The following is a 26,390-nucleotide window of genomic DNA, read 5'->3' as shown; positions in this document are numbered from 1 at the left end:
GTTTAGTAAATCTGAGACTGTTCAGTAGCGCAGTGCATTTTTCTCTCGCACTACTCACCTGCTCAGGAACAGGCCCCGAGCAGACTGGGGCTCTGCCTGAGCACAACAAAGGGAGAGGGAGGATGAAGTTAATGTGCTTTGCAAGGTGTGTGTTGGTGACCGGTAGTGAGAGAATGTTAGGGTTCAGACCAGGTTTGGTCAATGCTGATGACAAGGTCATCATCGTGATAGTGGGTGTCTGAAATGGGTTGAGGAAATGACCATTGGAGATGAGAAGCAAGGAATGAGAGGTCAAGGTACTAATACAGGCATACCTCATTTTATTGCAAATCATCACTTTACAGTGCTTTGCAGAAATTGCATTTTTTTTCCAAATTGAAGGTTTGTGGCAACTTTGCATCAAGCAAGTCTATTGGCACCATTTTTCCAACAGCATTTGCTCACTTCTTGTCTCTATGGCACATTTTGATAATTCTCACACGAGTTCCAACTTTCTCATTATTCTTATATCTGTTATGGTGATCTCTGATCATTAATTACAACTTGCTGAAAGCTAGTATTTTTCAAAAATAAATTACTTTTAAATTAAGGTATGAACATTTTTTTCAGACATAAAGCTATTGTACACTTAATAGACTACAGTATAGTGTATACATTAACTTTTATATGCTCTGGGAAACCAACAAATTCACTGGACTCACTTTACAGCCATATTCGCTTTATTGTGGTGCTCTGGGTATGCCTACATATGGCAATAAGGGTGTGTGACTTCTGCACAAAGTTTAGGAAACTCTAATCTCATTCTCTTCAGTCCCACCTTGGTCAGGAAGTGTGATTTTTCCCTTTGTGTCTCTATTTCCACACAAGATGACCTGGTGTGCCCCACCTTCGGATCAAGGGCACAATTCAACCCTGGGAACAGCAGGATGTCCCCAGTGGGTGGGAGCTTCCTTCCCACTTGAGGATAGCTCAGGAGTCCTGTCCACTCCACTTCCTGGTTCTCTCAACTAAGGGTCTTTCTTGCCCTTCCTGTTTCAAGAACTCTGCTCTCTCTAGGCTTCCCTCTTCTTGTGAGCCAGCCCTTTACCTGTTCTTTCTTTTTATTGGAGCCCCAACTTATTCAGCAAGCCCATGTCTGTATCCTTCTGTCCAATATTGCAGCTGAGCTTCTCCAAGTCTTTGTCTCTTCTTCACCATGTGCCAGGGGGAAAAAAACAGCTTTCAGTTTTCTAGAGAGGATACAAGACAGGAGAAATTCACAGAAGGCACATGGGAAATTAGAGATACACCCTGTCCCAGACTGATTATCCACGAGACTGTTGAAGTCATCAAAAAAATGAAGACAGGAGTAGAGGTGGAAGAGAAGACAGTGAGCCAGGTGTTAAAGTCATCAGGGCCTGAAGTGGGATGATCAGAACAGCAAGATGTCAGCGACACAGACCCTGGGATAGCAGGTGGAAAGTTTGATAAGAACTTTGAAAGAGGGTGGGAGAGAGAAGGCCTGGAAATGGCATTTGGGGAGTACGAAGGACTCTCTCCTCCTTCAGGTCCCAGGTACATGAGGCTTGAGGGAAAACCAGTCTCCACTCTAGTGGTGAAATGCTGTCCTCAGGGAGCAAGAGAGCTTTCCATTCTAGATGAAAGGTCTGTAAGGGTCAACATTCTATGTCTGTCACGTTCATCTTCACATCTCCAATACCTTGCACAGTGCAATGAGTATACAGTGTGTTGAATATGTGTTGAATAAATGGAAGGGCAGTTAACTGAATCTGATGTTTATAATTAAATCACGTGCCACCACTCTACCCTCTTCTGAGATACGTGGCAGTCTCCAGCTTCCTGCTCAGGGATATGCGACTGGCATGGAAAGCAAAGGATCCTCAGGGCATCTTGTGTTCCTGGAACCTAACAGAGCACTGAGAACAGTCCTTGATTGTGCCCTCTGCTTACCTCACCACTGGCAGCTACAGGAGAAGAGACTCACCCAAGTGTTCCCTGCCCTTCTGACCTATTTGGCTTTCCAGTGTTAGAGTTTTGGGGAATCTTAGGGGTCATCAAATAATAAACCTTTATTCCCCCATTTAGTTTAAAACCAATGAGGAATAGATGCTCAAATCAGACTGAAATATAAACATCAGCTTTATTCTTAGTAAGTTTAAAGATTGTAATCTGAGCTATGGCCATTATCAGGATACCTTAAGAGGTCCCCATCTCCACCAGATTATGCCAGCTCTAGGAAGTTTGGAGAAAGGAGAACAGGGAGCAAGTCTCCCAATATCAGGCTGCATCCAAAACGGGAGCCCAGAAAAAGCTGGACTACACGCACTCTGTCCCTTTAAATATAAATTGACCCTCAGTTTGGGGGCTAAGTGAATGAGGAGACAGAAAAAAACCTGAAAACTTCCTCCTATCTTTTTCTTTCCTGCTGAGTGGACATTTTCTCCCTTCTTGGAAATATGAAGAGGAGGATAGAAGGGCACCCCCGAACACATCCCAGCTTTTTATTCTCCTAATAGACTTGAGTATATGGTCAACCAGGGATGTGCTAGTCCCATGAAATAGCCGCCCCTTCCTCTTCCCCAATGCCAACTACTATTTCTTCATATATTTTCCTGAGAAGTTGAACATTTAAATTTTGTCCCCTAAAAGCTATAAAATGTCAGAACAGTAACTTTATTTAATTAATTGTGCTTCTACTAATTGAGCTATCTTCCCACCCCTTTCTGTCTTCCCAAACTCTTCCACCATGACCCCTGGACCTCATGGTATATCACCAGCAAACTCCGTTATATTCCCAACATCTGGCTGGTCAAAATGTGATTCATGGCACATTCTAAAACCAAAATATAACTAGCAGTGAAATTTCTGGGGCATTTAATAATTCTATATTTAAGTTTTTGAAGAACTGCCAAACTGTTTTCCAAAGTGGTTTATATCACTTTACCTTCCCACCAGCAACATATGAGAGTTCCAGTTTCTCTGTACCCTCATCAACACTTATTATTTTCTGTTCTTTAAATTATAGCTATCCTAGGGATGCCTGGGTGGGTCAGTTGGTTAAGCATCTGCCCTTGGCTCAGGTCATGATCCCAGGGTCCTGGGATAGAGCCCCACAACAGGCTCCCTGCTCAGCGGGGAGCCTGCTTCTCCCTCTCCCTCTGCTGCTCCCCCTGCTTGTGCTCTCTCTCTCTCTGTCAAATAAACAAATAAGTAAATCTTAAAAAAATAAATTATAGGTATCCTAGTGAGTTTAAAGTGATACCTCTTTGTGGTTCTCATTGCACCTCCCCAGTGATTAATGATGTTGAGCACCTTTTCATGTGCTTATTGGCTATTTGCATATCTTTGAAGAAATGTCTATTCAAATCCTTTGCCCATGTGTAATAGAGTTAATAATTGTCATTTAGTTACTGAGTTGTAAAAGTTCTTTAATAATTCGAGATCCTTTATATAATTTCCCTTATCTGATATATGATTTACAAATATTTTCTTCATTCTGTGGATTGTCTTTTCACTTTCTTGAGGATGCCCTTTGAACCACTTAAATTTTTAGTTATGATGAAGTACAATTTAGCTATTTTTTTCTTTTGTTGCTGTGCTTCCAGTGTCATATTTGAGAAACCATTGCCTACATTTCTATACACCAATAACATAGCAGCAGAAAAAGAAATCAAGGAATCGATCCCATTTGCAATTGCACCAAAACCAATAAGATACTTAGGAATAAATCTAACTAAAAAAGTAAAAGGTCTGTACTCTGAAAACTATAGAACATTCATGAAAGAAGTTGAAGAGGACACAAAGAAATAGAAAGCATTCCATGCTCATGGATTGAAAGAACAAACATTATTAAAATGTCTGTACTACCCAAAGCAATCTACACATTTAATGCAATCCCTATCAAAATACCACCAGCATTCTTTGCAGAGCTAGAACAAACAGTCCTACAATTTGTAGGGAACCCCAAGAGACCCTGAATAGCCAAAGCAGTTCTGGAAAAGAAAAACAAAACTGGAGGCACCACAATTCTGCATTTCAAGCTATATTACAAAGCTGTAGTGATCAAGACAGTATGGTACTGGCACAAAAACAGACACCTAGATTAATGGAACAGAATAGAGAATGCAGAAATGGACCCACAACGATATGGTCAACTAACCTTCAACAAAGCAGGAAAAAATATCCAATGGAAAAAAGACAATCTCTTCAACAAATGGTGTTGGGAAAATTGGACAGCCACATGCAGAAGAATTAAACTGGACCACTTTCTTACACCATACACAAAAATAAACTCAAAATGGATGAAAGACCTAAATGTGAGACAGGAAACCATCAAAATCCTAGAGGAGAACATAGGCAGAAACCTCTTTGACCTTGGCTGCAGCAACTTCTTACTAGACACATCACTAGAGGCAAGGGAAACAAAAAGCAAAAATGAACTATTGGGACTTCATCAAAATAAAAAGCTTCTGCATAGTGAAGGAAACAATCAACAAAACTAAAAGGCAGACTATAGAATTGGAGAAAATATTTGCAAATGACATATCTGATAAAGAGATGGTATCCACAATCTATAAAGAACTTATCAAATTCAACACCAAAAACCCAAATAATCCAGTTAAGAAATGGGCAGAAGACATGGACAGACATTTTTCCAAAGAAGACATCCAGATGGCAAACACACACATGAAAAGATGTTCAACACCACTCACCATCAGGGAAATACAAATCAAAACCACAATGAGATACCACCTTAACACCTGTCAGAATGGCTAAAATTAACAACAAACAACACAAGAAGCAACAGATGTTGGTGAGGCTGCAGAGAAAGAGGAACCCCCTTGCACTGTTGGTCGGAATGCAAACTGGTGCAGCCACTCTGGACAACAGTTTGGAGGTTCCTCAAAAAGTTACAAATAGAACTACGCTATGATCCCCAATTGCATGACTAAGTATTTACCCAAAGGATTCAAAAATACAAATTTGAAGGGGTATATGCACCCCCATGTTTATAGCAGCATTATCTACAATAGGCAAACTATGGAGACAGCCCAAATGTCCATCGACTGAGGAATGGATAGAGAAGATGTAGTGTGTGTTTTCAAGTCTATCCTGGAGCTGGAGAGAGAAGGAGGGGAACAGGTTAAGTTAAAATGAAACAAAACTCACTGTCTTTATGATGATTCAATGTTCTTTTTGAATAACACTCCTCAAATTGTTGCAAGCCTTTGGTTAATTTCCAGGGTTCTGGAAAGGTTTATTTTGACCATTTTTGCTAGTATTTTTGTTGCTTTTATGGAGGAGTGAATTTTCAGAGGACCTTCCTCTGCCATTCCTGAAGGGCTTTCTGGTTCCTAATATTATTTTACTTTATTTATTTTGAGATAAATGTATATTCACATATAGTTGTAGGGAATAATAAAAAAGATACCAATACATTCCACCCAGTTTCTCCCAATGGTAGCATCTTGCATAACCAGAGTACAGTATCTTATCCAGGAAGTTCATACTGCTGTAATCTACTGATCTTACTCAGATTTTAACATTTACATGTACTCATTTGTGTTCATGTATGTGTGTGTGTGTGTATTTAGTTCTGTGCAACTTTATCATATATGTAGATCTTTGTGACCACCATCATAGGTATGATATCTAGCAGTTCTACGCCAGAATCCCTCACGCTATCACTTTATCCACAGTCACATCAACCCCCTGCCTCCACAACCACCACTCCTAACACTTGGCAACTACTAATCTATTCTTCATGCCTATGATTTTGTCATTTCAAAAGTATCATAGAGTATGTCCCACAATGAAATATTATTCAGTAATAAAAAGAAGTAAAGTATTGACACATGCCACAACATGGATGAAACTTACAAACATGCAAATGAAAGAAGCCAACCACAAAGGACCACATTCTGGATGATTGCATTTATATGAAGTGTCCAAAGTTGACAAATCTAGAGACAGAAAGTGAATTAGTGCTTGATGAGGGCTGGGTGGGATGGCACGGGTGGAGGGAGAGTCGCTGGTGATGGCTAAAAGGCGCAGGGTTTCTTTTTTGGGATAATGAAAATGTTCTCAGAGTAAATGTGGTGATGGTTGTTCAACTCTGTGAATATATTGGAAACCACTGAATTGTACACTTTTAATGAGTGAATATGTGAATTATATATCAATAAAGCTGTGAAAAAAGAGAATGCTATGGGGGTGCCTGAGTGGCTCAGTTGGTTAAGTGTCTGCCTTCTGCTCAGGCCCTGATCCTGGGGTTCTGGGACTGAGCCCTGTGTTGGGCTCCCTGCTCAGAGGGGAATCTCTTCTCCCTCTGCCCCATCCCCCGCTCATGCTGTCTCTCTCTCAAATAAATAAATAAAATCTTTTAAAAAAAGGAGAATGCTATGTAAATGTAATCATACAATATGCAACCCCCACCCCACCCCCCGATGACTGGTTCTATTGTTATACAAAAGTTTGGTCCCAAGGAAAATATGTGACCAGAAGTAGTAGATATACAGAATATCTACAGTATGGAAAAGTTTCTATATAAGATACAATAGTTGGACATGACAAGAGGCAATTGGGCATAATAAAAAAGGAGAGAATTAGTCCTTGCTCTTTGAGGAGTCTGGGTAGCATTACCATTCACATACAAATGTAATTTAGGTGGCTCTCTTTTCCAGTCTACTCCAAGAATGGAATTTCTCAACTCTTTCTGAGCCAAATATGGGATGGATAAAAACAAGGTGTTTCAGCTCAATTCAGATAAGATAGATTTTTATTGGAAAAGAAATCCAGCAGCAATGATAGCGATATGCAAACACACTGAGCTTCACAATATCAGTTGCTTCTAGATTCCCAGATAAAACTATGGCCAAGAGAGCCTCTCTGTACCTGGCACAAAGATTGAACATTCTCCTTTCATTGTAGCTCTTATCTTGTTTTCCATATTCTTATTTCCATCCACACTAGATCATTACAAAGCTTTCTACTGGGCAAACCATGTTTCTAGACCTTATATAATTCTTCTCTGATTGAAATAAAATGACTTGTTCATTTATGAAATGCTGTCCCTTGATCAATGTTATGATTTTTCACCATTGGCATTCAGTAGAAATAAACTTGATTTGGTCTATATATATGATACAGTTTCAAAGCTAGAAATTTGGGAACTAAAATTTTAAAAAAGAACTCCCAAAAGCAAATCCTTTAATAACTTCAAAGTAATAAGAACTCTCAATTTCCTGAAATACACAGCTTATTTGAGTGTATTTAATTCCTATTTGAGAAAGAGAGTTAGAGAAGGAGTGAGGAAGGGAGAGAGGGAGAGGGAGGGGCTGGAAGGAAGAAGTGAGAGAGAGAGATAGGAAGGGAGAGAGAGATTGAGCTGTCAAAGGTTATTGTTATTCTTCTGACTCTGGGTTCTCTTCCATTGTGTATCACACTTTCACTGTAGAACAAAACTACATGAGTAATTAATCTTTAACTGGCTGAACAAACTCTCTTCCACAGAGCCGTAACTTCTCTGACATTAGAGAAATTAACTACAAATAGACATGTTTCACAAGTGCAGCATTTCATAAATGTTAGAATAGAGTTCATTCTCTAAACCTGAGGTTGGCAAACTTCTTCTGCAAAGGACCAGACTCCAAATTTGTTTGGCTTTGTGGCCCAAATGGTCTCTGTTGCAACTAGTCAACTCTGCCGCTGTAGCATGAAAATAGCCATAGGCACTATGTAATGGAACAAGCGTTACTGTTCCAAAGAAACTTTATTTATAGACACTGAAACTTGAATTCCATATAATTTTCAACTGTCAAGAAATATTTTTCTATTGATTGTTTTTTCAAAAAAAATTCTTAGCTTATAAGCTGTAAAAAACAGATGAAGGGCCAGATTTGGCCCGTGGGGCTTAGTTTGCCAGTCATAGTCTAAAGGGATAGAAGAGTAGAAACATCAAGTCTCCCAGGCAGAGATGTGTTTGAATATTGGATTTGCCATTCGCTAGTTGTGTGACCTTGGACAAGTTATCTGACATGTGTAAAACCATGTCCTCATCTGTAAAATGAGTACGGTAATAGCTATTCCATAGAATTGTGAAAATTAAATGAAGTACCATATACATATTTAGCATATGCAAGGTCACAGTGAATGTAGTTACTACTATGATGGAAAGTCTTTAGGAGTGCCACAAAGCAATTATTTTCCCCAAACCTCTGTCCCACAGTGGAATTTATAGGATTTTATTTTATTTAAGATTTTATTTATTTGACAGAGAGAGACACAGTGAGAGAGGGAACACAAGCAGGGGGAGTGGGAGAGGGAGAAGCAGGCTCCCCGCAGAGCAGGGAGCCCAATGCATGGCTTGATCCCAGGACCTGAGCCAAAGGCAGATACTTAACGACTGAGCCACCCAGACGCCCTATAGCAGGATTTTATTAAGACAGGGCATATCAGGGCTAATCTTAAAAGTCATCCCAGAGTCCTTATTCTCTCACCTTTCCCATTCAATTCATCAGCAAATCACATCTGCTTCACACTAAAAATTTATCTAGAATTTGACCACTTCTCTTCTCTACAGCTAGCACCCTGATCCATGCCACCATCAACTTCCACCTGATCTTTCTGCTCCGATACTTGCCCCCAAGGCGGCATTTTCCACAGAAGTGCCTTTATTTTTTTTTTTTAAGATTTTATTTATTCATTTGAGACACAGAGATACAGAGAGAGAGAGAGAGCATGAGCAGTGGGAGAGGCAGAGGGAGAGGGAGAGGCAGACTCCCGGCTGAGCCAGGAGCCTGATGTGGGGCTCGATCCCAGGACCCTGGGATCATGACCTGAGCTGAAGGCAGACGCTTAACCATCTGAGCCACCCAGGCGCCCCCACAGAAGTGCCTTTAAATTTTATCCCCCAATCACTTCATTCCTCTGCTCAAATGTCTCTGATCATTCACTCCTAGGAAAATCCTAGGTCCTTACCAAATAAGCCTTCAGATCTCCTTCACCCCTTGCTCCCTCAGCCCCAACCATAATGACCTCACTATTCTTCAAACATGTCAATCTTGCTCCTGCTTCCCACTTAATATTTGTTGGTATTTCTTTCTGGAATGTTCCTTCTCCAGATAACCAAGTGTTTTCAATTTTACTACTTCTTTCAGGTCTGTGCTCAAATATAACTTTGTTAGAAAAGCATTCTGTTACTCCTTAACTCTATTTTCCTACTTGGTGATTGCACTACCACCTCCTGCAATATTTCATGTTTATTTGTAGATTGAATGCCTTCCCCGCTGGAATGTAAACTTATGAAAGCAGACTTTGTGTGTCTTGTTCACAATTGTATCCTCAGTGTGCAGAACATTGCCTGGCACAGAATAGTTTCAAATTTGTTGAATGAATAAATAAATGAACTTTTGCTACTCTAAAAGATTTTGAAAAATGAGAGCTTTTGAGTATTTTTCTGATATTGATTAGAATATATGTCTGAAACTGATGGCTACTGGAGTGGAGATGGGTGGAGGTATGGGTTAAATAGGTGATGGGTATTAAGGAGGGCACTTGTGATGGGTCCTGGGTGTTGTATTAAGTGATGAATCGACAAATTCTACACCTGAAACTAATATTAACTGTATTATTTAACATATATCACATGACTATACCCAAGAGCAGGAAGGGGTAGAATATGTAGTCTTTATTCTGGGTGGCCATTTCCCCAACTAAAAATCAGCATTATATTTCTACAAGGGAAGGAGGGCAAATAAATATTGGGGGGAAATTAGTCTTTGTCACACTTCTCTATATTTTTCTTCCCCTCATTCCAAAAAATGTAGCCAAGTTGAGGAGGCTCTCCCTACAGCCCCACTTCTTGGCCCAAGTGTTGGAGAGCCAGTCGATATTCTTTTGCTAGAGTAAGATTCTAGGACATTGCCTTTTAGTTCAACCAAATTTATCAATTGAATTGTAACCATTTCTCTCAGATCCACTTTCTAAGAAAATGAAAGCATTTTCTGAATCTTTGAAAATATCCATCCTTGGGCGCCTGGGTGGCTCAGTTGGTTAAGCGACTGCCTTCGGCTCAGGTCATGATCCTGGAGTCCCGGGATCAAGTCCCACATTGGGCTCCCTGCTTGGCGGGGAGTCTGCTTCTCCCTCTGGCCCTCCCCCCTCTCATGTGCTCTCTCTCTCTCTCAAATAAATAAATAAAATCTTTAAAAAAAAAAAAAAGAAAATATCCATCCTGGTTTCCACAACATGGTATCTGATATCCACTGAATAGCCATTCAGGACCAGCTTAATGGGTTTATGACCTGTGTAGTCATGCAGAGCCCTACACTAGGCTAATGCTCTGTCATCTCCATCTTGAAATTTTTCATATTATCTTAGAATTTATTCTTTTGTAAGTGAAGTTCAAAGGGACAATGCAGTGGGTGCCTGAGCAGAGGTAGATATACATGTAACATACATGCAATTCCTTGCTGCCCTGTCTATATATAGCATTGAAATGCCCATGAGCACAGAATTTCAGGGAACATGTAATGGAGAGGAGTTCAGTGAGACACAAAGCAAGTACAAGGTAAGTGTCTTTTTTTTTTTTTTTAAGATTTTATTTATTTATTTATTTGACAGAGAAAGAGAGAGAGGAGAGAGAGAGAATATGAGTGGTGGGGAGGGGCAGAGGGAGAGAGAACTCCCCCTGAGCAGGAAGCCCAACTCCGGGCTCAGATAATGACCTAAACCAAAGGCAGACACTAAACCAACTGAGCCACCCACGTGTCAACAAGTTAAGTGTCTTGACAGAGTGATAGGTTGCAACCCATAGGTCCTTTTCCTTTCAGGCCTTCCTTACTCATTAGTAAGCTAAAAGTAGAGAGTGTTGATAGAATATGCATGTATCAAGAAGTGAAATAAAAACAGTTGAGTTGATTTTGTACAGTTTCTACCTTTCTGGTAAGAACGAAATATGTAGGCATGAGCAAACTTACAAAATACAAATTGTATAAGTTCAGTAATTCCTCACACCAATTAAGTACTCTCATATTTGCATTTAAAACTAGCTATGCACACTATAAAGATGAATAGTAAAATTCATGCTAATAATTATATATTTTAATTTTTCTCTACATAAGACATGTTAAATAGCAAATAAAAAGCACAATGACACATCAAGAGAAAGACCACAGAAGACCAGAAGAAACGAAGTAGAAAATAATACAACCCTGTCCCATAAACAAAGGGCATTTCATAGCCATGGTGTTACTCTTCCTTAAGCCTCTCTTCTTTTTATGATCATTTTATCCCCCATCTGAAATGCCTGTGTGTCTTGAAGTTCTAGTGCCTGGAATTGAGGGCTGCTCTAGATTGTTCTGGCCATTCCCAAGCTCTCTATTGTATCCAAATCCAGTAGTGCATTACCTTCCCTCACTTTTTGTTTCACCAAGAGTTTAATTGTTCATCTAGTAGATGCAACATTTGTCCCATTTCCTTGCTTACTTTTCTATATGATGATTATAATGGAAATACTTGAAAATATCAGACCTCTCTACAGGACATTCCATTTCCAAGTCTGGACTATGAGCCTAATCATCCAGGGAAGGAAAAGCAGACAGGTACCAAGAAGAGACGCCACTGTCCAGCTTCATGTCCCAGGGGTGACTCCTTTTTTTGAAGAGAGAGAGATGGAGAGAGTGTGCACGTGTGTGAGAGAAAGAAATGCAAGTGAGTGTGAGGCAATGCCAGACTTTTTCAGAGAGAAAAGAACTTTAAAAATTAATTTTATTATTTGTGAATATATAATAAGACCAATTATTACAAATTACCTGGGCAAGAAAGTCTTACTCTCATAGAAAATAAGGAAGGAAAGCCTGCCTTTCCTGGCTATGGTAGCTTAAGAGAAGGAAGGTTACAGAGGCACGTCAAATATTCTAGGGCATTTATCTCATGGTTTTCTAGGAAAGCATCCTAACTGGAGGTAGGGAGACTCCACACTCTTTCTCTACCCCCATCCTTTGCCTTTCTTTCTGTGTGGACTCAAGAAAGTGATAAATTTCCTCAGCAGGGTTTAGCCCAAGTTCATTTCTTTTAAACCCTGGAAAAGCTCAGCAGTCCCTGAAAGTCTCATACCTTTGTCCGAGATTCTGCATGGATGATGGTCCCAGGATTTGTAGCTACATGTATCAGAGCTTTGCTTCTCTTCTGGTGTGTTAGTGGGTGGGAAGTAATGTAACCCTTATATTAAATATTCAGGAGTAATGTAACCCATATACTAGTCAGGAGATACACTATAAGACTAACAGATTAGTAAGAGGGCCATGTATGTTTGGAAATTGTTTTTATTTTTTTATTTTTTTAAAGATTTTATTTATTTATTTGAGAGAGAGAGAATGAGAGACAGAGAGCATGAGAGGGAGGAGGGTCGGAGGGAGAAGCAGACTCCCCGCTCTACGAGGGGCTCGATCCCCAGGACTCCAGGATCATGACCTGAGTTGAAGGCAGTCGCTTTACCAACTGAGCCACCCAGGCCCCCTGGAAATTGTTTTTAATAGATAATTGGCATGTTAAACAATTATGTTGCTCACTGTAAGACTGCTTCCATTCAAACAAATGAGGATTTTATTCTGTTTTCATTTTTTTTTCTTCTAGATGATTTTGAAAGGTACTCTGCCCTGAATTGGTTGTTGCTATTCAGAAGACATTAGTTTGCAATACACATATAAAATATAAGTTTAAGAAAGTCTGAATATATTCTGATTTAAGCATGTAGTGAATGCTGAGGTGGGTGACTCAGGCAACTCTCACCCCCCACCCCGCAGCACCCAGCTAAACCCTTTCTGGGAATTGCCCTCAGCCAAAAAGAGCCACTCTACCTTCCTTCCTGGAATAGCTCACAGGAGAGAACTGGAAATGTGGGGCCATCCTGACCAACACCCTTGCCTCAAGGCAGAACTACACTTAATGGGGCCTTCTCAGCTCAGAGCTCCCTATAGGACTGCACCACATTTCAGCTTCTCCCTCTACTCAATCCTATTTCTTCCACTTTCCCTACAGGTGTTGAGCCCCCGTGGCACTCATCAGCAAATTACCACACATGTGTTTCTGCCAGAGTTCTTTCCCAGGGAAACTGACCTCAGTCAGCTTTTGAAGACCCATATTTGAAGAACAGTCCTATTAATATTTTAGTATGTTTTTTATGTCACTCAGAGGACTTTTATTTACCTGATCTCAGGAAGAGATAATTTTTGGTTGATCTTTCTGTTTGTTTCACATAACAATAGAAGAGTATTTTTGGAAAATGTGAAAATAAATAAAACTCAGAACTCATAGTTTTAAAATTTTTGCTAGTGTAATCTTATATTTAGAAAATAAAAGATGTTATGTATGTACTATTTCTGTCTTTCATTAACTTTTAAAAACAAAGCAATAAACATTAAAATAATGATTTGTGAAGAAAAGAGACAGAACTAAAAATAAAGTAGAAGAATTGGTAGCAGTTATCTGAACTTTACCACTGTTCAGGTTCAATTATGGAAAATATATATAATAATATATATTATATAAATATTATTTTCTAAGATTCTACCATGCTTTACAATTTAACCACAAATTGGGAAAGTAACTAATGAAATACTGAAATATTGAGTATTTAAGGTCCTCTCTCTCTTTATACAAATATATTTAATTTCACAACTATATCATAAGGTAAGCATTATTGTCTCAATATTATAAGCAAGAACACTAAGTTTCAGAAAAATTAAGTAGTTCTTCTAGATCACTGAAACAGTAAGTGGTGGAGTCCGAATTTAATTCAGATCTGCCTCATTTTAGGATTCTTGTCATGATCCAACTCCACAGTATATTTCTAAACAAAAGAATAGCTGGACTGGACCACAGAGTCTGGTTCTAAATTAACAGTGGGAAAGAATTACGATTTTTCCTAGCTCAAAGTAGCTTTTATTTAGGTTTGGCCTAATAACAAACGAAGTATAGAAGATATTCTTGAGATAAGCATTCCAATGGGTGGACACAGCAACCAGCGCCTCCCTTGTTTTTCGTGGAGACACCCTAGAGGTCCGGTGGGCTAAACAAGCTGTGAGTGAGATATTTGTCAGGTTGGAGGAGCACAGACCTGTGTGCTTGCTGCTTTTATATCAGCCACGTTGGCATTCAGTAAGCATGAACAACTTACACAACTATTTACGGCAATAATTCTGAAATCATGTTGAGGTTTTGAGCCTCGAAGTTCTCTGCCAATACTGAGCAGTGCAACCTCACCTCACTCAGGGTCTCAGGGCATAGAAATTTCCACATGTCTGCTTGGGCTAGCTTGTCCATGGCCTCCCTCAAGAAGGCAGAACTCCTAACCATTTGGCAAAACTGTCACCGCAGTACAACAATGCATATACCAAATGTAGCATTTGCATAAATAAGTGATTTAAATTACACAGAGCCATACATTTCATTACTTGAAGAGAATTTACCCATAAAAAATTCAAGTATTTTAACCAGTCACAATGGCCCAGGTCTGAGGTGATAAATGCACATAACATCGAAGTTTTAAATTTTAAAATAAAACGATAAAACTACATGATTCCAGCTGCAGAAAAAAAAGTTGTGAATAAGTTTGGATTACCTGATCTAGAATTTAGTCAACATAAAGTGGGGATCTGAGGCAAATCAGGACACAAAAGAAGTGATATCTTTGTAAAGTCTTCCATAATTTCATGTATAATTGTGTTTTATACGTGCATAATTCTACCTCCTACCTTTAGAGATTGTAAAAACTAGAACAGTTTGGACTGTTTAGATAATCTAGTTTTTTTAAAAAACAGGTTTTTGATGTATAATGAATATATAAAGAACTGCACATACTTAACGTTTGGACATATGCCAACACCTATGATACCATCACCACAATCAAGCTAATAGGCATATACAACATCTCCCAAATTTCCTTGTGTCCCTTTGTTTTGGTTTTATCTGGGAGTTGTTGTTTAATGGGTACAAAGTTTCAGTTATTCTAGATTAATAAGTCCTAAAGATCCACTTTACAGTATAGTGCCTATAATTAACAATATGGTATTGTGCACTTCAAAATATGCCTTTCTTAATTCACTTTGTCAAGAAGGATAGAACAATATATATATCTTCGAAGACTATCTTTTTTATTTTTTTATTTATTTTATTTATTTTATTTTTTAAGATTTTATTTATTTATTTGCGAGACAGAGAATGAGAGACAGAGAGCATGAGAGGGAGGAGGGTCAGAGGGAGAAGCAGACTCCCTGCTGAGCAGGGAGCCCGATGTGGGACTCCATCCCAGAACTCCAGGATCATGACCTGAGCCGAAGGCAGTCGCTTAACCAACTGAGCCACCCAGGCGCCCCTCTTTTTTATTTTTATTCCTCAAAAGGAATTAAGAGGGGCTCGTGGTAAATAAAAGAACAAAAATGATTATTTGTATCGAAACACTTTTTTCCTAGTTATAAAGGTAACATATGTCATATAGAAAGTTAGGAAAATACTGAGGAACATAAAAAGGCAATAAAGATTGCTCAGATTCTAATCACCAAAAGACAATTCTTTTAATGATTTAGTGAATTTCTTTCTTCCTACTTTCCAGTTAGAGTAGGTAATACAGTCATATAATTCAAAAGTCAAAAGAAAGAAGAGCATTCCCCAGTCACCTAGACATGGAGTTCTCCCACCTAGCAGCAACCAATATACATTTCTTATGTATCTTTCCAAATCTTCACAACTAATTTGAGCACATAAAAAACAAATACAGGTACTTCCCCTCCCTTTTTTTTTTCCAGAAACAATAGCATACTATATGTACTATTATGCAACTTGGCTTTTTCACTTGACAATAGCTCTTGGAGATCTTTCATATCACTTCACAAAATTTTCTCATTTTCTTTTTTACTGCTGCTTCTCCAATTGTATGGACAGACCATAATTTATCTGAGACATTTCCTTTTCATGAATATTTATATTTTTTCAAGTCTTTTGCAATTACAGAAGCAAAATATCCTATTTTGATGCCATTTTATACCTGTGTGAGCATATATTTTGGATAATTCCTATTGTAAAATTATTAGGTAAAAAAAATTTTTTTTTTTTGATATTGACAAAATTACCTCCAGAAAACATTCTAAAACTCTTTTTTTTGACCCATATTTTCTTTAAAGTGCATAATAGTAAATTTTCCGTGTCAGCTTGATAGGATCAGGGGTGTCCAGATACCTGATTATTATTTCTGAGTGTGTCTGTGAAGGTGTCTGCAGATGTGTGTATGAAGAGCATTTGAATTGTACTGAATAGCATATGAATTGGTGGACTCAGGAAATAATATTGCCCCCCCTCACCCCCAATGTGTGTATCAACTACTCCACTAAGGGCCTGGACAGAACAAAAATGTGGAGGAAGGAAGAAATTGCCTCTTTTTTCCCTGCCTCATTGCTTCATTTGGGACATCTCTTTTCATCTTTTTTTGCTCTCCCACTGGGATTTGTATCACTGGCTCTCCTAGTTCTCAGGCTGTCAGACCTGGATTGAATTAAACTACTAGCTTTCCTGGGTCTCCAGTTTACAGATGGCATATCTTGGGACTTCACAACCTCCAGAATTGGGTAAGCCAATTCATCATAGTAAGTTTCCTTTTATATCCTATTGGTTCTGTTTCTCTGGAGAACCTTGACTTATAAAGAATTTATTAAAATAAATATACTATATATATTGTGCATACACACACACACACACACACATAACTTTACTTCCAGAGAAAAATGGCAGGATCACAGAATTTCTCTCCCATTAAAATCTTAACAAATCAACAAGACACAGAAACAGCACACTCACACACAGTCATCAAACTAGAGAGGAGCAACATTTTTCTTTATGTTCTTTGGAAAGCATTATTCGGAGACAGAAGTTTGCAGAAATCCTTAAGAGATCTTCATCTGCTTTCTCAGAAGTAGTGTTTGTCATTTCTCCATTCACCCACTCAACAAAGACATATTGAGTGCCTGCTATGTGCTAGAATACCAGACTTATGATAGATTTTGCAGATGCGAGAGTGAGAGACAAGAAAAAAAGCAAGGGGAAGATGTTGAGACAAAATTCTAATCTGTGACTAACACATCTACTTTGGAACTGAGCGGAACTGATGGTGATGGGGTGTGTGAGGAGGCAGCCCAAAGAGAAAGACATAGAAAGCTGCACTAGAGTGGAAGTCCTGCTCCTCACAACAGGTAAGCCGTGACTCAGTGAAAGCCAGACGCAGTGCCAAACACATTGGCTTATTTTTCTCTTGTTGGGAAGAAGGTAGAAGAGAAATTTGGGTCTAGTAAGGGAAAACTATCTCTAAATAAAAGAAGGCTTGACAAATGGAATTAAAAAAAGAAAAGAAATTTAAAACTTCTGGAGACAGAGGTGCCTGGGTGGCTCAGTCGGTTAAGTGTCTGCATATGCTCAGGTCATGATCCCGGTGTCCTGGAAGTGAGCCCGGCATCAGAATCCCTGCTCAGCTGGGACCCTGCTCCTTCTCCCTCTGCCTCTCACCCTGCTCGTGCTCTCTCTCTATCTCTCTGTCTCTCTCAAATAAATAAATAAAATCTTAAAAAATAAAAAAACCTCTAGAGACATAGATGGTACATGGAAAGTCCCATGTGAAACCATTCTCTGCTCTACAGTGTCTTAGCCTGAAGAAATCTCACATTTTGCACTTTACCTTTTGGTTAAGAGAAAAGCTTGGGATGTGGCTGGTGGATAAAGAGTGGGCAGCACAATACTCCTTCAGGGCTAATAGTTTCTGACAGTATCAAAAGCATCAAAAAACCTGAATTAGAGGTATAATCAGGAAATAGAGGCTTGCCCCTCCCCCCAGAGACCCTGCTCTAAATACAAGAACAGAGAGAAGTACACATGATCAGGAAGAATGAACTCTGGTGCAGTTCTTTAAACACAACCATAGATGTGAATGCAAAGACAAAAGTCTACCAAATTTACCAACTGTTACTGTGCCCAGATCTGGGAACTTCCAGTTGAGGCAACAGAAAGGCAGAATACAGAATACAAAAATGTTGAAGCCAAGGCATTAGGCTGGTTAATATATATAAGACAAGATGATCGATTTCTTTGTTAAACAAGAAATCTAGTAGAGTCATGGGTATTTATTCATTTTATTCTATAGACAAGAGAAGGGAAAAAATGCCAGTAATCTACTGACTTGCTAGAACAATCTCACAAGTATTCATACTGTATAGGAAAATAGAAATGTCAAACATGACATTAAGAGAACATCAGATTATTGAGAAGATAACTCATGAGAATTACAGGGTACTTTGGAGATTAAGAATACAGCAATGACTTCTGGAATCTTTATTCGCATTATTCTTCCAAGGATAAATTTATAATAATAAAGAACAGATGTCCATCAACAGATGAATGGATAAAGAAGATGTGGTATATATATACAATGGAATATTATGCAGTCATCAAAAGGAATGAAATCTTGCCACTTGCAATGACGTGGATAGAACTGGAGAGTGTTATGCTGAGCGAAATAAATCAATCAGAGAAAGACATGTATCATATGACCTCACTGATATGAGGAATTCTTAATCTCAGGAAACAAACTGAGGGTTGGTGGAGTGGTGGGGAGTGGGAGAGAAGGGGTGGCTGGGTAATAGACATTGGGGAAGGTATGTGCTACGGTGAGCACTGTGAATTGTGCAAGATTGTTAAATCACAGATCTGTACCTCTGAAACAAATAATACATTATATGTTAAAAAAAAGAAGAAGATAGCAGGAAGGGAAGAATGAAGGGGGGAAATCGGAGGGGGAGATGAACCATGAGAGATGATGGACTCTGAAAAACAAACTGAGGGTTCTAGAGGGGAAGGGGGTGAAGGGATGGGTTAGCCTGGTGATGGGTATTAAGGAGGGCACATTCTGCATGGAGCACTGGGGGTTATATGCAAACAATGAATCATGGAACACTACATCAAAAACTAATGATGTAATGTATGGTGATTAACATAACATAAAAAAAAAAAGCAATGGAAAAAAAATTTCAACTTACAAACTGATAGAACTATTAAGAGAAACAGACAAATCCACACTTTACTGTGGTATTTTAATATAACCACTCAGTAATTGATAGAGAAAAACAATTCTTAAAAATATACATGATTTAAACATCATGATTAATGTTTTTGACCTAATAAACCCATATTGAGTATTGTATATAATAAGCACATTCAAAACATTTATAAGAACTGACTAAATAATTTTAAAGCAAGCCTAAACAAATGTCATAAGATTGAAATAAGTATATTTTTCCTAACATAATACAATGAGTTAGAAACTAACCACAATTCAAGAAAATCTTCATATGCTTGGAAATTAAATAGATATCCAAGTAACTCATGGGTCAAAGAAGATATAGTTGAATTAAAAAAATAGTTTGTGGGTGCTTGGGTGGCTCAGTTGGTTAGGCATCCAACTCTTGATTTCGGCTCAGGTCATGATCTCAGGGTCATGCGACTGAGCCTATATCAGGCTCTGTGCTCAGCGTGAGTCTGCTTGAGATTATTTCTCTTCTTCTGCCTCTGCTTCTCCCTCTGCTCACACACACACTCTCTTTCTCTCTCAAAATAAATAAAAATAAAAAATCTGTAAAAAAATAGTATGAACTGAGTGATAATTAAAATAGTACATATAAAAACTTACAAGATTCAGTAGAGGAATACTTAAAGGAAAATTATGGTGTAAGATATTCATATTAGAAAAAGTCTAAAAATTAATAAACTAAGATATAATTTAAGAAATTAAAAAAAGAACAAAATAAACCCAAAGAAAGTAGAAGAAAGGAAATGTTAAAAATAAGAAGAGGTCAATTAAATAGAAAACCAACAGAATCAATAAAAGCAAAGACTGATTTTTCAAAAAACCTAATAAATTAACATCTGATGAGATCAATACAAAAAGGAGAGTGACAGCACAAATAACCAATATCAGAAAAAAAGGCCATTACCATAAAAGCTAGAAATATTAAATACAGAATAAAAAGTCATTATGAACAATTTTATGCCATTGAATTTGAAAATGTAGATTAAAGGAACAAATTTTATCAAAGTGCAATTTACACAAACTGTCTCAAGAAGAAATAGAAAAACTGAATGGTGCTAAAACCTAAATGATCTTTCAGTGAAGTTGAAGAAATTGAATCAAGGAAAATTTGGGGCCCTAGATGGCTTCACATTAAATTGCCCCGATGAAGGAATAAATAATTCTGAACTATTCTGATATTATAGAGAAACTCTTTCAGAGAACAGAAAAAGAGAGAACACTACTTATCTCACTTCATGAGGCTGGCATAAACTTGACAACAAGAAAGAAAAATTATCGTCCAATTGCACTTGCGAACATAGAACAAAAACTGTAGCAAAAGTATTGGCAAATTAATCCAGCAACCTCCAAGGTGGTCCCCAAGGATCCCCACCTCTGGGTAGTTCACTCCCAACATTGGATTAAGGTTGGTGTATGTGACCAATAGAATACAGCAGACATGATCACTTCTGAGATGTGGTTATCAAAGATGCAGAGCCTCTGCCATAAAGAACAGTACAACAAACAGCTATACTAAGATACAGCATAGAAAAAAAGTTTGAAAAACATCTGGAGTATACAGGAAGGAGATCTCTTTACTAATCTCAGAGCATGTGCTGGAGGGGCAGGATCTTTGGCACACTTCTCAAAGAACAAAAGAGCTGGTGGGTGCCATTTCCCTCCCCCAACCCCCAGCCTAGATACATGGACACCTGTGGGAACCATACTGTGCAAACACTCCACCTAGCTTGCTAACCGCATGCCCTGCCCCTGCATGCTTCTGCAGATTTGCCTCCTCCAATCTACTTGGCCTTGGCAGTAGTTCCCCCCTCTTACCCCCTGGAAGCTGTGACTGCACCTCCCCACCTCCAGTGGCCTGTGTGGTCCTTCCTGGCACAGCATGCCATACCCCAAAATTCTCCTGTAGACCTGCCCCCTCAATTATACCCTTGGCCAGAGCCCATCCAAAGTGGTCCCATAAGCCTGGCAGTATGCAAGCAAACTCCTGCCTGGGAACAAAAGGAAGATAACCACACACACCAGTCTGACTGTGGCCCCCACAGCGGGATGGAAACAGACATCATGTCTGACTGCAGGGCCCAGCCCCCAATAAAATCTTCTCAGGGATAACAAAGGGAAAGCACCCTGAAGTTTGAAGCTACTGCATCTCTGGCAAATGCCTTGTCTAACTCAACTCAAGTCCAAGTCAGCCCCCCAGACTGGCCCACTAACAACATAGGGACCCAATCTTGCTCACAACAGGCAAAGAGAACCATTGCAGACAACTGGACTGAAGGCAAATGCAGCTCAGCCACAACAGTAGGGCATATGCGACACACATAGGAGACACCCCTGAAGTGCCATGTTCTGGTGAACAGGGGACATTGCACTGCAGGGCACTACAGGACCTTTTCTTCATAAGGCCACTACTTTCAAGAGCAGGAGACTTGGCTGACTTTCCTAACACCTAAAAACAGATGCAGAGAGTTAGACAAAATGAGGAGACAGAGGAATATGTCCCAAATGAAGAGGACAAAGTCACAGCAAGAGAGCTAAACAAAACAGAGATAAGTAATATGCCGGATAGAGAATTTAAAGTAAAGTCATAAAGATATTCACTGGATTTGAGAAAAGTGTGGAGGACTTCAGTGAGACCCTCAATAAAGAGATAGAAAATATAAAAAAAGAACCAATCAGAGATGAAGAACTCAACTGAAATTAAAAATACACTAGATGGAGGGGTGCCTGGGTGGCTCAGTTGGTTGGGGGTCCAACTCCTGATTTCAGCTCAGGTCATGATCTCATGGTCATGGGATTGAGCCCTGTGTCGTCGGGCTTCCTACTCAGTGGGAGTTTGCTTGAGATTCTCTCTCTCTTCTGCCTCTACCCATCCCCCCACTCATGCTCACACACACTCTCTCTCTTTCTAAAATAAATTAATAAATCTTAAAAAAAATACACTAGATGGAATAAATAGTAGACTAGAGGAAACAGAAGAACAGATCAGTGACCCCGAGGACAGAGGGATGGAAAATAATCAAGGTGAACAGGAGAGAGAAAAAAAGATAATAATAAATGAAAACAGCCTAAGGGAACTTAGTGACACCATCAAGTAAAATAACATTCATATTACAGGGATTTGAAGAGAAGAGAGAGAAAAGGGGGCAGAAATTTATTTGAAGAAATAATAGCTGAAAACTTCCCAAATCTGGAGAAGGAAACAGAAATCCAGATGAAGGGGGCACAGAGAGCCCCCCCAACAAAATTAACCCAAGGAGGTCTGCACCAGGACACATAGTGACTAAAGTGGCAAAAAGTAGTGCTAAAAAGAAAAAATTTAAAAGCAGCAAGAGAAAAGAAAACAGCTACATGCAAGGAAAACCCTATAAGGCTATAAGCTGAGTTTTCAGCAGAAACTTTAGAGGCCAAGGGCATCTGGGTGGCTCAGTCAGTTAAACATCTGCCTTTGGCCCAGGTCATGATCTGAGGGTCCTGGGATCAAGCCCTGAGTCAGGATCCCTGCTCAGCTTTTGCCCGTGCAAATTCTCTCTCTCCCTCAAATAAATAAAATCTTAAAAAAAAAGAAAAAAAGAAAGAAACTTCAGAGGCCAGAAGGGAGTGGCATGATATATTCAAAGTGCTGAAAGAAAACAACTTGCAGCCAAGAATACTCTATTCAGCAAGGCTATCATTCAGAATACAAGGAGAGATAAAGAGTTTCCCAGACAAACAAAAATTAAAGGAGTTCATCACCACTAAAACGGTCTTTTTTTTTTTTTTTTTTTAAGATTTTATTTATTTGACAGAGAGACACAGCAAGAGAGGGAACACAAGCAGGGGGAGTGGGAGAGGGAGAAGCAGGCCTCCCGCTGAGCAGGGAGCCCGATACAGGGCTCGATCCCAGGACTCTGGGATCATGACCTGAGCCGAAGGCAGACGCTTAACAACTGAGCCACCCAGGTGCCCCACCACTAAACCAGTCTTACAAGAAATGTTAAAGGGGAGTCTTTGAGTGGAAAGACCATAAGTAAGAGTAAGAGAAGTAGGAAACACAAAAGCAGTAAAATTAAGTATATGTATAGAAATCAGTCAAGGAATTCACAGAATAAAAGGATGTAAAGTATCACACCATATACCTAAAACATAGTGGTGGGGGGAGGAGTAAAGAATGGGGTCAAACTTAAGTGACCATGAACTTAATATAGACTGCTATATGCATAAGAAGTTATATATAAACCTAATAGTAACCATAAATCAAAAATTGGTTAAGAGATATGCAAAAATTAAAGAAAAAAGAATCCAAGTATATCACTAAAGAAAGTTAGCAAGCTATGAGAAAAGAGAACAAGGGAATAAAGAGACAGAAGAATTACAAAACCCCCCATAAAACAATTAACAAAATGGCAATAAATATATACCTATCAATAATTACTTTGAATGTAAATGGACTAAATGCTCCAAACAAAAGACATAGGGTGATGGGATGGATGAAAAAGCAAGACCCATCTACATGCTGCCCATAAGACACTCATTTCTGACCTACAAACACATGTAGATTGAAAGTAGGGGATAGAAAAGCATTTGTCAAGCAAATGGAAGTGAAAAGAAACCCAGGGTAGCAATGCATATATTGGACAAAATGGACTTTAAAAACAAAGACAATAAAAAGGGACAAAGGAGGACACTATAAAATCATAAAGGGAACAATCCAACAAGAAGATAGGACAATTGTAAATATTTGTTCACCCAACATGGGAACACCCAAATACATAAAGCGGCTAGTAAAAAATGTAAAGGGAGCAATCGGTAGTAATACAATAATAGTAGGGGATTTTAACAGCCCACTTAACATCAATGGATAGATCATCCAAACAGAAAATAAAAAAGAAGACAGTAGTTTGGAATAACACACTGGGCCAGATGGACTTAATAGATATATTCAGAACATTCTATCCTAAAACAGCAGGAGACACATTCTTTTCAAGTGCACAAGGAACATTACCCAGAATATATCACATATTAGGCCACAAAATAAGTCCCAACAAGTAAAAAAGATTGAAGTCATATCATGCATCTTTTCTGACCATAATACTATGAAACTAGAAATTGACCACAAGAAAAAGTCTGGAAAGAACACAATACATGGAGGTTAAATAACATGCTACTAAAAATGAAAAGTCAACCAAGAAATCAAAGAGGAAATCAGAAAAATACATGGAGACAAATGAAAGTGAAAACACAATGGCCCCAAATCTTTGGGATCAGCAAAAGCTGTTCTAAGGGGAAAGTTTATAGCAATATAAACCTACCTCAAGAAGCAAGAAAAATCTCAAATAAACCACCTAAACTTACATCTAAAAGAATTAGAAAAAGAAGAACAAAGTCCCAAACTAGTAGAAAGAAGGAAATAATAAAGATTAGAGCAGAAATAAATGATATAGAAACTTAAAAAAAAATCAGTGAAAGATCAAAAAAAGATCAATGAAACCAGGAGCTGGTTCTTTGAAAAGATCAACCAAATTGTTAAAACTTTAGCCAGACTCATAAAAAGAGAGAGTGAGAGAAAGGACTCAAATGAACAAAATCAGTAATGAAAGATGAGAAATAACCAACACCAGAGAAATACAATGGATTGTAAGAGAATATAATGAAAAATTATATGCCAACAACAATGCGGGGCTTGATCCCAGGACCCTGGGATCATGACCTGGGCTGAAGGCAGATGCTTAACAGAGTGAGCCACCCAGGCACTCCTAGATCAAATAATCTTAAAATTATATGGAAACACAAAAGATCCTGAATAGCCAAAGCAATCTTGAAAAAAGAAGAACAAAACTGGAGATATTATAATCCCAGATATCAAAATATACTACAAAATATACTAAAGTAATCAAAACACTATGATAGTGGCACAAAAATAGACACATAGATCAATGGAACAGAATAGGGTCCAGAAATAAACCCACAATTATATGGTCAATTAATCTTCAACAAGGGAGGCAAGAATGTCAGTCTTGCCTGGGAAAAAGATAGTCTTTTCCACAAATGGTGCTGGAAAAACTGGACAGTTACATGTAAAAGAATGGACTACTTTCTTACACCATACACAAAAATAAACTCAAATGGATTAAAGACCTAAATGTGAAACCTGAAACCATTAAAATCCTGAAAGAGAGCATAGGCAGTAACTTCTCTGACATGAGCTGTAGCAACATTTTTCTAGATATGTCTCCTGAGGCAAGGGAAATAAAAGGAAAAATAAACTATTGGGATTATATCAAAATAAAAAGCTTCTGCACAGGAAGGAAGCAATTGACAAAACTAAAAGACAACTTACTGAATGGGAGAAGATACTTGCAAATGACATATCCAATAAAGGGTTAATATCCAAAATCTGTAAAGAACTGATATAACTCAACACCAAAAAAAACCCCCCAAATAATTCAATTAAAAAGTGGACAGAAGACATGAACAGACATTTTTTCCAAAAAAGACATACAGATGGCCAACAGACACATGAAAAGATGCTTACCATCACTCATCATTAGGAAAATTCAAATCAAAACCACAATGAGATATTACCTCATACCTGTCAGAATGGCTAAAATAAAAAAAACACAAGAAACAATAAGTGTTGGCAAGGATGTGGAGAAAAAGGCACCCTTGTACACTGTTGGTGGGAATGCAAACTGGTGCAGCTGCTGTGGAAAACAGTATAAAGATTCCTCAAAAAGTTAAAAATAGAATTACCATATGATCCAGTAATCCTACTACTGGGTATTTACCCAAAGAATACAAAAACACTAATTCAAAAAGATATATGCACCCCTACGTTTATTGTGGCATTATTTACAACAGCCAAATTATGGAAGCAGCCCAAGCCTCCTTCGATAGGTGGATGGATAAAGAAGATGGGTGTAGATATATACAATGGGATTATTACTAAGTCACAAACAAGAATGAAATCTTGCCATTTGCAACAACATGGATGGATCTAGAGGGTTTAATAGTAAGTGAAATAACTCAGTGAGAGAAAGACAAATACCACATGATTTCACTCATATGTGGAATTTAGGAACAAAACAAACAAATAAAAAAAGAGGCAAACCAAAAAAACAGACTCCTAACCATAGAGAACAATCAGATGGTCACCAGAGTGGAGATGGGTGGGGGAATGGGTGAAATAGGTGAAGCTGATTAAAGAGCACACTTATGATGAGCACTGAGTAATGTACAGAGTTGTTGAGCCACTATATCGTGCACTTGAAATGAATATAACACTCTA

The 26,390-nt window shown here is 38.6% G+C and overlaps 1 long non-coding RNA gene across 1 annotated transcript in view; it reads right to left on the bottom strand.

Annotated features, from left to right (window-relative positions):
* Positions 1-435: 435 nt before the first annotated feature.
* Positions 436-26,390, bottom strand: part of LOC135364347 (uncharacterized) — a 201,672-nt gene continuing 175,717 nt past the window's right edge. Inside the window, exon 5 of the long non-coding RNA XR_010411223.1 lies at positions 436-1,229. This is a non-coding gene — a long non-coding RNA (uncharacterized LOC135364347). The remainder of the gene's footprint in view (positions 1,230-26,390) is intronic.

The sequence above is a fragment of the Mirounga angustirostris genome, unplaced genomic scaffold (assembly GCF_029215605.1).
Source record: "Mirounga angustirostris isolate CCGP_5_RB_7025 unplaced genomic scaffold, mMirAng1.0.hap1 SCAF_5, whole genome shotgun sequence".
Taxonomy (NCBI): domain Eukaryota; kingdom Metazoa; phylum Chordata; class Mammalia; order Carnivora; family Phocidae; genus Mirounga; species Mirounga angustirostris.
This window is presented reverse-complemented; position numbering and strand designations above follow the sequence as displayed.